Raw genomic sequence first — 13,224 nt, 5'->3', positions numbered from 1 at the left:
TGACTCACACTTTGAATCACACTTATAATACTTTGACTCACACTTATCATACTTTGACTCACACTTATCAAACTTTGACTCACACTTTAAATCACACTTATAATACTTTGACTCACACTTATCAAACTTTGACTCACACTTTGACTCACACTTATCAAACTTTGACTCACACTTTGACTCACACTTATCAAACTTTGACTCACACTTTGACTCACACTTATCAAACTTTGACTCACACTTTAAATCACACTTATCATACTTTGACTCACACTTATCACACTTTGACTCACACTTATCACACTTTGACTCACACTTATCACACTTTGACTCACACTTATCACACTTTGACTCACACTTTGACTCACACTTTCACTCACACTTATCATACTTTCACTCACACTTTGACTCACACTTATCATACTTTGGCTCACACTTATCACACTTTGACTCACACTTATCATACTTTGACTCACACTTAGACTCACACTTATCAAACTTTGACTCACACTTTGACTCACACTTATCAAACTTTGACTCACACTTTGACTCACACTTATCAAACTTTGACTCACACTTTGACTCACACTTATCATACTTTAACTCACACTTATCAAACTTTGACTCACACTTTGACTCACACTTATCATACTTTAACTCACACTTATCATACTTTGACTCACACTTATCAAACTTTGACTCACACTTTGACTCACACTTATCAAACTTTGACTCACACTTTGACTCACACTTTGACTCACACTTATCATACTTTAACTCACACTTATCATACTTTGACTCACACTTATCACACTTTGACTCACACTTATCACACTTTGACTCACACTTTGACTCACACTTATCGTACTTTAACTCACACTTATCATACTTTGACTCACACTTATCACACTTTGACTCACACTTTGACTCACTTATCATACTTTAACTCACACTTTGAATCACACTTATCATACTTTGACTCACACTCATCATACTTTGACTCACACTTTGACTCACACTTATCAAACTTTGACTCACACTTTGACTCACACTTATCATACTTTGACTCACACTTATCACACTTTGACTCACACTATGACTCACACTTATCAAACTTTGACTCACACTTTGAATCACACTTATCATACTTTGACTCACACTTATCACACTTTGACTCACACTATGACTCACACTTATCACACTTTGACTCACACTTATCATACTTTGACTCACACTTTGACTCAATGAAAGAATGAAAAGGTTTTACAATAGTTCGAGCCTGCAGTGCTTCGGGCCATCGGCTGATTAATGGAACATTTAGTCCACAGAACGCTGTATTTACTGCTTTAATGTTAAAACCATGTTCTGATTGGTATCGGTTAATCTTTAAACCCCTTCTTGTTCGGTATGTTGGTTATTTGGCTGAGTCTGAAGCTCATGAGACGGTGAAACAGCTCCAAGGATTTCATCTGGAGCCCCTTCAGATCTGATGAGAACACCGAGCCGGATGCACAGATGTTCTGGCTGCTGGTCTTTAGTTTGTAGAAGCAGCAGATTCAGAGAGCCACCGATAGGTCGGCCTTATACTCAGAGAGCCACGGATCGGCCTTATACTCAGAGAGCCACGGATCGGCCTTATACTCAGAGAGCCACGGATCGGTCTTATACTCAGAGAGCCACGGATCGGTCTTATACTCAGAGAGCCACGGATAGGCCTTATACTCAGAGAGCCACGGATCGGCCTTATACTCAGAGAGCCACGGATCGGCTGGCCTTATGCTCATAGAGCCACCGATAGGTCGGTCTTATACTCAGAGAGCCACGGATCGGTCTTATACTCAGAGAGCCACGGATCGGTCTTATACTCAGAGAGCCACGGATCGGTCTTATACTCAGAGAGCCACGGATCGGTCTTATACTCAGAGAGCCACGGATCGGTCTTATACTCAGAGAGCCACGGATAGGCCTTATACTCAGAGAGCCACGGATCGGTCTTATACTCAGAGAGCCACGGATCGGTCTTATACTCAGAGAGCCACGGATAGGCCTTATACTCAGAGAGCCACGGATCGGTCTTATACTCATAGAGCCACGGATCGGTCTTATACTCAGAGAGCCACGGATCGGCCTTATACTCAGAGAGCCACGGATCGGCCTTATACTCAGAGAGCCACCGATAGGCCTTATACTCAGAGAGCCACCGATAGGTCGGCCTTATACTCAGAGAGCCACGGATCGGCCTTTTACTCAGAGAGCCACGGATCGGCCTTATACTCAGAGAGCCACCGATAGGTTGGCCTCATACTCAGAAAGCCACGGATAGGCCTTATACTCAGAAAGCCACGGATCGGCTTTATACTCAGAGAGCCACGGATCGGTTTTATACTCAGAGAGCCACGGATCGGTCTTATACTCAGAGAGCCACGGATCGGTCTTATACTCAGAGAGCCACGGATCGGCCTTATACTCAGAGAGCCACGGATCGGCCTTATACTCAGAGAGCCACGGATCGGTTTTATACTCAGAGAGCCACGGATCGGTCTTATACTCAGAGAGCCACGGATCGGTCTTATACTCAGAGAGCCACGGATTGGCCTTATACTCAGAGAGCCACGGATCGGTCTTATACTCAGAGAGCCACGGATCGGCCTTATACTCAGAGAGCCACCGATAGGCCTTATACTCAGAGAGCCACGGATCGGCCTTATACTCAGAGAGCCACGGATCGACCTTATACTCAGAGAGCCACGGATCGGTCTTATACTCAGAGAGCCACGGATCGGCCTTATACTCAGAGAGCCACGGATCGGCCTTATACTCAGAGAGCCACGGATCGGCCTTATACTCAGAGAGCCACGGATCGGTCTTATACTCAGAGAGCCACGGATCGGTCTTATACTCAGAGAGCCACGGATCGGCCTTATACTCAGAGAGCCACGGATCGACCTTATACTCAGAGAGCCACGGATCGGTCTTATACTCAGAGAGCCACGGATCGGTCTTATACTCAGAGAGCCACGGATCGGTCTTATACTCAGAGAGCCACGGATCGATCTTATACTCAGAGAGCCACGGATCGGTTTTATACTCAGAGAGCCACGGATCGGTTTTATACTCAGAGAGCCACGGATCGGTTTTATACTCAGAGAGCCACGGATCGGTCTTATACTCAGAGAGCCACGGATCGATCTTATACTCAGAGAGCCACGGATCGGTTTTATACTCAGAGAGCCACGGATCGGTTTTATACTCAGAGAGCCACGGATCGGTTTTATACTCAGAGAGCCACGGATCGGTTTTATACTCAGAGAGCCACGGATCGGTCTTATACTCAGAGAGCCACGGATCGATCTTATACTCAGAGAGCCACGGATCGGTTTTATACTCAGAGAGTCACGGATCGGCCTTATACTCAGAGAGCCACCGATAGGTTGGTTTTATACTCAGAGAGCCACGGATCGATCTTATACTCAGAGAGCCACGGATCGGTTTTATACTCAGAGAGCCACGGATCGGTCTTATACTCAGAGAGCCACGGATCGGTCTTATACTCAGAGAGCCACGGATCGGTCTTATACTCAGAGAGCCACGGATCGATCTTATACTCAGAGAGCCACGGATCGGTTTTATACTCAGAGAGCCACGGATCGGTTTTATACTCAGAGAGCCACGGATCGGTTTTATACTCAGAGAGCCACGGATCGGTCTTATACTCAGAGAGCCACGGATCGATCTTATACTCAGAGAGCCACGGATCGGTTTTATACTCAGAGAGCCACGGATCGGTTTTATACTCAGAGAGCCACGGATCGGCCTTATACTCAGAGAGCCACGGATCGGTCTTATACTCAGAGAGCCACGGATCGGTCTTATACTCAGAGAGCCACCGATAGGCCTTATACTCAGAGAGCCACGGATCGGCCTTATACTCAGAGAGCCACCGATAGGTTGGTTTTATACTCAGAGAGCCACGGATCGGTCTTATACTCAGAGAGCCACGGATCGGTCTTATACTCAGAGAGCCACGGATCGGTCTTATACTCAGAGAGCCACGGATCGGTCTTATACTCAGAGAGCCACGGATCGGCCTTATACTCAGAGAGCCACTGATAGGCCTTATACTCAGAGAGCCACGGATCGGTCTTATACTCAGAGAGCCACAGATCGGTTTTATACTCAGAGAGCCACCGATAGGCCGGTCTTATACTCAGAGGGCCACGGATCGGTCTTATACTCAGAGAGCCACCGATAGGCCTTATACTCAGAGAGCCACCGATAGGCCTTATACTCAGAGAGCCACGGATCGGCCTTATACTCAGAGAGCCACGGATCGGTCTTATACTCAGAGAGCCACGGATCGGTCTTATACTCAGAGAGCCACGGATCGGTCTTATACTCAGAGAGCCACGGATCGGTCTTATACTCAGAGAGCCACGGATCGGTCTTATACTCAGAGAGCCACGGATCGGCCTTATACTCAGAGAGCCACCGATAGGCCTTATACTCAGAGAGCCACGGATCGGTCTTATACTCAGAGAGCCACGGATCGGCCTTATACTCAGAGAGCCACCGATAGGTTGGTTTTATACTCAGAGAGCCACGGATCGGCCTTATACTCAGAGAGCCACGGATCGGTCTTATACTCAGAGAGCCACAGATCGGTTTTATACTCAGAGAGCCACGGATCGGCCTTATACTCAGAGAGCCACCGATAGGCCGGTCTTATACTCAGAGGGCCACGGATCGGTCTTATACTCAGAGAGCCACGGATCGGCTTTATACTCAGAGAGCCACGGATCGGCCTTATACTCAGAGAGCCACGGACCGGCCTTATACTCAGAGAGCCACGGATCGGCCTTATACTCAGAGAGCCACGGATCGGCCTTATACTCAGAGAGCCACCGATAGGCCTTATACTCAGAGAGCCACGGATCGGTCTTATACTCAAAGAGCCACGGATCGGCCTTATACTCAGAGAGCCACGGATCGGCCTTATACTCAGAGAGCCACGGATCGGTCTTATACTCAGAGAGCCACGGATCGGCCTTATACTCAGAGAGCCACGGATCGGTCTTATACTCAGAGAGCCACGGATCGGTCTTATACTCAGAGAGCCACGGATCGGCCTTATACTCAGAGAGCCACGGATCGGCCTTATACTCAGAGAGCCACGGATCGGCCTTATACTCAGAGAGCCACGGATCGGCCTTATACTCAGAGAGCCACGGATCGGTCTTATACTCAGAGAGCCACGGATCGGTCTTATACTCAACTACCAGCCGCTGGAACAAAGCAGCTCCAAAGCTCTAACACTTCATTATTCTGACATCGGGGTTAATGGGTGTTGGATACACGCTGGTGGTAATAAATGTCTGCAGCCTCATCTGGCCTTTAGAGGCGGAGCTTTCAGCCTTGCTCAGCGGCTCTGAGGCAGAGCTGAATCTGATGAACACATCCCGTGTGCCTCTTCAGCAGCAGGCGGGACGGATGGAGCTGCTGCCGCCACGGCAACAGCCTCCGCCGCTCAGCAGCCAGACGGCGTGTGCACGTTAATGCGCCCGTCTGTGTGAAGCGTGCGCGCCGGCGTCTGTCAGACGGAGCCGCTCGCCGCCACGCATCAGCAAACAGGATGCCAGCTTCACCCGGGAGGCGTGCGCTGTCTGAGGCTCCAGCGCGGCGTGCGTTTCCGTGTGTTTGGCGTGTGCGTTTCCGTTTGTTTGGCGTGCATTTCTGTGTGTTTGGCGTGTGCGTTTCCGTGTGTTTGGCGTGCATTTCTGTGTGTTTGGCGTGTGCGTTTCCGTGTGTTTGGTGTGCGTTTCCGTGTGTTTGGCGTGCGCGTTTCCGTTTGTTTGGCGTGCGTTTCCGTGTGTTTGGCGTGCGCGTTTCCGTTTGTTTGGCGTGCGTTTCCGTGTGTTTGGCGTGTGTGTTTCCGTGTGTTTGGCGTGTGCGTTTCCGTGTGTTTGGCGTGTGCGTTTCCGTGTGTTTGGCGTGTGCGTTTCCGTGTGTTTGGCGTGTGCGTTTCCGTGTGTTTGGCGTGTGCGTCCTCGCTGCCAGGAGGAAATCTCCGGTGCAGCAGCTGTCAGAGCCCAAACCTCCGCAACACAGAGAGGATATTATTCTTCCTCCGTAACCTTCAGTCCATCCATCCCTCCCTCCTTTTTTTTTCTTTCTCCTTTTCTTCCTCCCTCCCCCCTCAGTTTAATCTTCACACTGGCAGACAGAGCGCACCTCCTTTTCTTTCCTCCATCCCTCTTTCCTCCCTTCTTTTTTCCCTGTCTCCTTTTCTGCCTCCCTCTCTCTCTTCCTCCCTCCCTCCTTTTTTCCATTCCTCCCTCCTTTTTTTTCCCTTTCTCCTTTTCTTCCTCCCTCCCTCCCTCCCCCCTCAGTTTAATCTGCAGTGAATTGAATTACACACTCTTTTTCTCTCTCCTTTCCTGCCTCCCTCCCTCCCCCCTGCCTCCCTCCCTCCCTCCCTCCCCCCTCAGTTTAATCTTCACCCTGGCAGACAGAGCGCACACACCTCGCCGCTCAGCCTCAATCAGGACGATAATTGCAACGATTAACAGACGGAAACAGAGCAGCTGAAGCCGTCTCCATGTTTCAGGGTTTCTGAGGTTTCTGTGTTAAACTAATTTAATCTGGATTTCAGGTCACCGTGCGCTCGCTTCAGTGCACGTTTTACTCAAAATATCCATTTGTTGGTGGTTAGGATGTGAAACCTGAACCGGTTCTTTGAGGCTTTGAACTGGTTCTGTGAGGCTTTGAACCGGTTTGAACTGGTTCCGTGAGGCTTTGAACTGGTTCTGTGAGGCTTTGAACTGGTTCTGTGAGGCTTTGAACCGGTTTGAACTGGTTCCGTGAGGCTTTGAACTGGTTCTGTGAGGCTTTGAACTGGTTCTGTGAGGCTTTGAACCGGTTTGAACTGGTTCCGTGAGGCTTTGAACTGGTTCTGTGAGGCTTTGAACTGGTTCTGTGAGGCTTTGAACCGGTTTGAACTGGTTCTGTGAGGCTTTGAACTGGTTCTGTGAGGCTTTGAACTGGTTCTGTGAGGCTTTGAACCGCTTTGAACCGGTTCCGTGAGGCTTTGAACCGGTTTTGTGAGGCTTTGAACCGGTTCTGTGAGGCTTTGAACCGGTTCCGTGAGGCTTTGAACCGGTTTTGTGAGGCTTTGAACTGGTTCTATGAGGCTTTGAGCTGGTTCTGTGAGGCTTTGAACCGGTTCTGTGAGGCTTTGAACCGGTTCTGTGAGGCTTTGAACCGGTTCCGTGAGGCTCTGAACTGGTTCTGTGAGGCTTTGAACCGGTTCCGTGAGGCTTTGAACTGGTTCTGTGAGGCTTTGAACCGGTTTGAACTGGTTCTATGAGGCTTTGAACTGGTTCTGTGAGGCTTTGAACTGGTTCTGTGAGGCTTTGAACTGGTTCTGTGAGGCTTTGAACCGGTTCTGTGAGGCTTTGAACCGGTTTGAACTGGTTCTGTGAGGCTTTGAACCGGTTTCAACTGGTTCTGTGAGGCTTTGAACCGGTTTCAACTGGTTCTGTGAGGCTTTGAACCGGTTTGAACTGGTTCTATGAGGCTTTGAACTGGTTCTGTGAGGCTTTGAACTGGTTCTGTGAGGCTTTGAACCGGTTTGAACTGGTTCTGTGAGGCTTTGAACCGGTTCTGTGAGGCTTTGAACCGGTTCTATGAGGCTTTGAACTGGTTCTGTGAGGCTTTGAACCGGTTCTGTGAGGCTTTGAACCGGTTTGAACTGGTTCTGTGAGGCTTTGAACTGGTTTGAACTGGTTCTGTGAGGCTTTGAACTGGTTCTGTGAGGCTTTGAACCGGTTTGAACTGGTTCTGTGAGGCTTTGAACTGGTTTGAACTGGTTCCGTGAGGCTTTGAACTGGTTCCGTGAGGCTTTGAACTGGTTCCGTGAGGCTTTGAACTGGTTCCGTGAGGCTTTGAACCGGTTCCGTGAGGCTTTGAACTGGTCCTGTGAGGCTTTGAACCGGTTTGAACTGGTTCTGTGAGGCTTTGAACTGGTTTGAACTGGTTCTATGAGGCTTTGAACTGGTTCTGTGAGGCTTTGAACTGGTTCTGTGAGGCTTTGAACTGGTTCTGTGAGGCTTTGAACCGGTTCTGTGAGGCTTTGAACCGGTTTGAACTGGTTCTGTGAGGCTTTGAACCGGTTTCAACTGGTTCTGTGAGGCTTTGAACCGGTTTCAACTGGTTCTGTGAGGCTTTGAACCGGTTTCAACTGGTTCTATGAGGCTTTGAACTGGTTCTGTGAGGCTTTGAACTGGTTCTGTGAGGCTTTGAACCGGTTTGAACTGGTTCTGTGAGGCTTTGAACTGGTTCTGTGAGGCTTTGAACTGGTTCTGTGAGGCTTTGAACCGGTTTGAACTGGTTCTATGAGGCTTTGAACTGGTTCTGTGAGGCTTTGAACTGGTTCTGTGAGGCTTTGAACCGGTTTGAACTGGTTCTACGAGGCTTTGAACTGGTTCCGTGAGGCTTTGAAACGGTTCCGTGAGGCTTTGAACTGGTTCCGTGAGGCTTTGAACTGGTTCCGTGAGGCTTTGAACTGGTTCTGTGAGGCTTTGAACTGGTTCTGTGAGGCTTTGAACCGGTTCCGTGAGGCTTTGAACTGGTTCTGTGAGGCTTTGAACCGGTTCTGTGAGGCTTTGAACTGGTTCTTTGAGGCTTTGAACCAGTTTGAACTGGTTCTGTGAGAATTTGAACCAGTTTGAACTGGTTCTGTGAGGCTTTTAACTGGTTCTGTAAGGCTTTGAACCGGTTCTGTGAGGCTTTGAACCGGTTTGAACTGGTTCTGTGAGGCTTTGAACCAGTTTGAACTGGTTCTGTGAGGCTTTGAACTGGTTCTGTGAGGCTTTGAACCGGTTCTATGAGGTTTTGAACTGGTTCTGTGAGGCTTTGAACTGGTTCTGTGAGGCTTTGAACCGGTTTGAACCGGTTCTGTGAGGCTTCTAACTGGTTCTGTGAGGCTTTGAACTGGTTCTGTAAGGCTTTGAACATGTTTGAACTGGTTCTACGAGGCTTTGAACTGGTTCTGTGAGGCTTTGAACTGGTTCCGTGAGGCTTTGAACCGGTTCTGTGAGGCTTTGAACTGGTTCTGTGAGGCTTTGAACCAGTTTGAACTGGTTCTATAGGCTTTGAACTGGTTCTGTGAGGCTTTGAACCGGTTTGAACTGGTTCTATGATGCTTTGAACTGGTTCTGTGAGGATTTGAACTGGTTCTGTGAGGCTTTGAACCGGTTCTGTGAGGCTTTGAACCGGTTTGAACTGGTTCTGTGAGGCTTTGAACTGGTTTCAACTGGTTCTGTGATGCTTTGAACTGGTTCTATGAGGCTTTGAACTGGTTCTGTGAGGCTTTGAACCGGTTTGAACTGGTTCTGTGAGGCTTTGAACTGGTTTGAACTGGTTCCGTGAGGCTTTGAACCGGTTCCGTGAGGCTTTGAACTGGTCCTGTGAGGCTTTGAACTGGTTCCCTGAGGCTTTGAACTGGTTCTGTGAGGCTTTAAACTGGTTCTGTGAGGCTTTGAACTGGTTCCGTGAGGCTTTGAAACGGTTCCGTGAGGCTTTGAAACGGTTCTGTGAGGCTTTGAACCGGTTTGAACTGGTTCTGTGAGGCTTTGAACCAGTTTGAACTGGTTCTGTGAGGCTTTGAACTGGTTCTGTGAGGCTTTGAACTGGTTCTGTGAGGCTTTGAACCGGTTCTATGAGGTTTTGAACTGGTTCTGTGAGGCTTTGAACTGGTTCTGTGAGGCTTTGAACCGGTTCTATGAGGTTTTGAACTGGTTCTGTGAGGCTTTGAACTGGTTCTGTGAGGCTTTGAACTGGTTCTGTGAGGCTTTGAACTGGTTCTGTGAGGCTTTGAACCAGTTTGAACTGGTTCTGTGAGGCTTTGAACTGGTTCTGTGAGGCTTTGAACTGGTTCTGTGAGGCTTTGAACCGGTTCTATGAGGTTTTGAACTGGTTCTGTGAGGCTTTGAACTGGTTCTGTAAGGCTTTGAACCGGTTTGAACTGGTTCTACGAGGCTTTGAACTGGTTCTGTGAGGCTTTGAACTGGTTCTGTGAGGCTTTGAACTGGTTCTGTGAGGCTCTGAACTGGTTCTGTAAGGCTTTGAACCGGTTCTGTGAGGCTTTGAACTGGTTCTGTGAGGCTTTGAACCGGTTTGAACTGGTTCTGTGAAGCTTTGAACTGGTTCTGTAAGGCTTTGAACTGGTTCTGTGAGGCTTTGAACTGGTTCTGTGAGGCTTTGAACCGGTTCTGTGAGGCTTTGAACCGGTTCTGTGAGTTTGGTTATTTAGATCCAGACTTTCTGACGTCTCTGGACTTGGACTGTTTTGGCCTCATAAAAGTTTTAGGTCTCAGTTAGGCCGTGTCCTCGACCTTTTTAAAGTCTTCTGACCCATGCATGCATGCCATGACTGGTTTTGACCTTCTTGACCTCTTTGCCTCGACTCATCTCTGTCTCGGTGGTTTTAAACTGGTCTTCCATGTGGCTCCTGGGTGCTTTTTAAGGGTTTTAAGTCGAGTCGCTCAGCTGTTTAAAGGAGGTTTGGATTCAGACTTGTTTTCGTGTCTCAGGCCTTTGGAACTCCTGGATATCTGGACCCCCCGACCCCCCTGAGGTGTATGGATTCATGCTGGTGGCTGCTTTAACTCTGGCTGTGTTCAAAACCGCCTACTACATACTACATACTTGCAAACTGCATACTCATCGATCAGACAGTATGCAGAGCGTTTACACACAGTGCACTTCGCCGAAATCAGCCGGCCTGAAGCTGATTTCTCTTAAGCTCTAAACTCTGTAAACTTTAGCAACATTTGAAACATTTTCAGGTGAGAAAGTAGTCGTTTAGATCCCAAACGTGTTGAAAACCTGACAAAATACCGGTTGTTTACAATTTTGTTCCCACGAATTCGGCGCTACTAAAGCTAGCCGCAGTGAGCAACGCACTTCCTGTTATTTTCACAAAATAAAATACCCGTTGCCTTTTATCATAGGGAAAGCCATTACCATACAATTGGTGCTTTTGTTTTGAAAACAGGAAGTGAACCTACCCTAGTTGTAGCTAGCTTGAAACTGCCGTTTTGACAGGAAATGACGATCGGCGACGTCACGTCACGTTGCATCTTGGGTAGTTCTAGTATGAGTAGTAACCTCATGATGCATACCCAACATTTAGGAGAATCTAGTATGCATCCGGAACTTAAAAAAAGTTAAAGTTAGTAGGAGTAGTAGGAGACGTATTCGGTTTCAAACACAGCCTTTGACTCATTTTGTCCTGAGAGGGTTTTCCTCTCTCAGCCTTTTGGGTGTTTGAAGCTCAACTCGTCTGCGTTTTTAAATCCTGATTTTCACTTCTAGACTTTCTTGTGTCTCCAGGACCAAAACAAAAGTCTCCCCTCTGTTCCAGTCCACATGTGGGACTTCAGAACGGGCTTTTTGCCTTCAGCTGTGGTGCATTAGAGCAGATGAACATGGATACTGAGCAGGAAAACAAGCTCTGCCTCCCACCCTCATCCCCTCGGGTGGGCGTTTGAGTCATCGTGACTCACATTAGATTGGATGTGTTGAACTAAACTGGGAAAACAGCAGCGTCAGGCTCGGGTTTGAACACATGTCGGTGCATCAGATGTTTGTTTCCCCGCCTGACGCATGTTTCCATCAACAGCCTGAACGCTGAACGTATAAACTGATTTATAAACTTTGACTCACACTTATCACACTTTAACTCAGACTGACTCACACTTTGACTCACACTTTGACTCACACTGACTCACACTTTGACTCACACTTTGACTCACACTTTGACTCACACTTTGACTCACACTTATCATACTTTGACACACTTTGACTCACACAGACTCACACTTTGACTCTCCCTTTGACTCACACTTTGACTCACACTGACTCACACTTTAACTCTCCCTTTGACTCACACTTTGACTCACACTGACTCACACTTTAACTCAGACTGACTCACACTTTGACTCACACTTTGACTCAGACTGACTCACACTTTGACTCACACTTTGACTCACACTTTGACTCACACTGACTCACACTTTAACTCAGACTGACTCACACTTTAACTCAGACTGACTCACACTTTGACTCACACTTTGACTCAGACTGACTCACACTTTGACTCAGACTGACTCACACTTTGACTCAGACTGACTCACACTTTGACTGAGACTGACTCACACTTTGACTCACACTGACTCACACTTATCATACTTTGACACACTTTGACTCACACAGACTCACACTTTGACTCTCCCTTTGACTCACACTTATCACACTTTGACTCAGACTGACTCACACTTATCACACTTTGACTCACACTGACTCACACTTTGACTCACTTATCACACTTTGACTCACACTTTGACTCACACTTTAACTGAGACTGACTCACACTTTGACTCACACTTTGACTCACACTGACTCACACTTTGACTCAGACTGACTCACACTGACTCACACTTTGACTCAGACTGACTCACACTTTGACTGAGACTGACTCACACTTTGACTGAGACTGACTCACACTTTGACTCACACTTATCACACTTTGACTCAAACTTATAACACTTTAACTCAGACTGACTCACACTTTGACTCACACTTTGACTCAGACTGACTCACACGTTGACTCAGACTGACTCACACTTTGACTCACACTGACTCACACTTTGACTCACACTTTGACTCAGACTGACTCACAGTTTGACTCAGACTGACTCACACTTTGACTCACACTGACTCACACTTTGACTCACACTTATCACACTTTGACTCACACTGACTCACACTTTGACTCACACTGACTCTCCCTTTGACTCACACTTTGACTCACACTGACTCACACTTTAACTCAGACTGACTCACACTTTGACTCACACTTTGACTCAGACTGACTCACACTTTGACTCACACTTTGACTCACACTTTGACTCAGACTGACTCACACTTTGCCTCACGCTTATCACACTTTGACTCACACTGATTCACACTTTGACTCACACTTATCATACTTTGACACACTTTGACTCACACAGACTCACACTTTGACTCTCCCTTTGACTCACACTGACTCACACTTTGACTCACACTTATACTTTGACTCACACTTTGACTCACACTTATACTTTGACTCACACTTTGACTCACATTTTGACTCAAACTTTGACTCACACTGACTCACACTTTGAC

The 13,224-nt window shown here is 47.6% G+C and overlaps 2 protein-coding genes across 2 annotated transcripts in view; one reads left to right on the top strand and one right to left on the bottom strand.

The window, feature by feature from the left end:
• LOC142391162 (NACHT, LRR and PYD domains-containing protein 3-like) overlaps nt 1-13,224 on the top strand; it is a 355,109-nt gene that overhangs the window by 97,943 nt on the left and 243,942 nt on the right. The window lies entirely within an intron of this gene.
• The window catches only part of LOC142391489 (BCL-6 corepressor-like), a 96,154-nt gene that overhangs the window by 28,100 nt on the left and 54,830 nt on the right, over nt 1-13,224 (bottom strand). The gene's annotated exons all lie outside the window — the stretch shown is intronic.

The sequence above is a fragment of the Odontesthes bonariensis genome, chromosome 11 (assembly GCF_027942865.1).
Source record: "Odontesthes bonariensis isolate fOdoBon6 chromosome 11, fOdoBon6.hap1, whole genome shotgun sequence".
NCBI classification, from domain to species: domain Eukaryota; kingdom Metazoa; phylum Chordata; class Actinopteri; order Atheriniformes; family Atherinopsidae; genus Odontesthes; species Odontesthes bonariensis.
The sequence above is the reverse complement of the archived record's forward strand: the minus strand, read 5'-3'. Positions and strand labels throughout refer to the sequence as shown.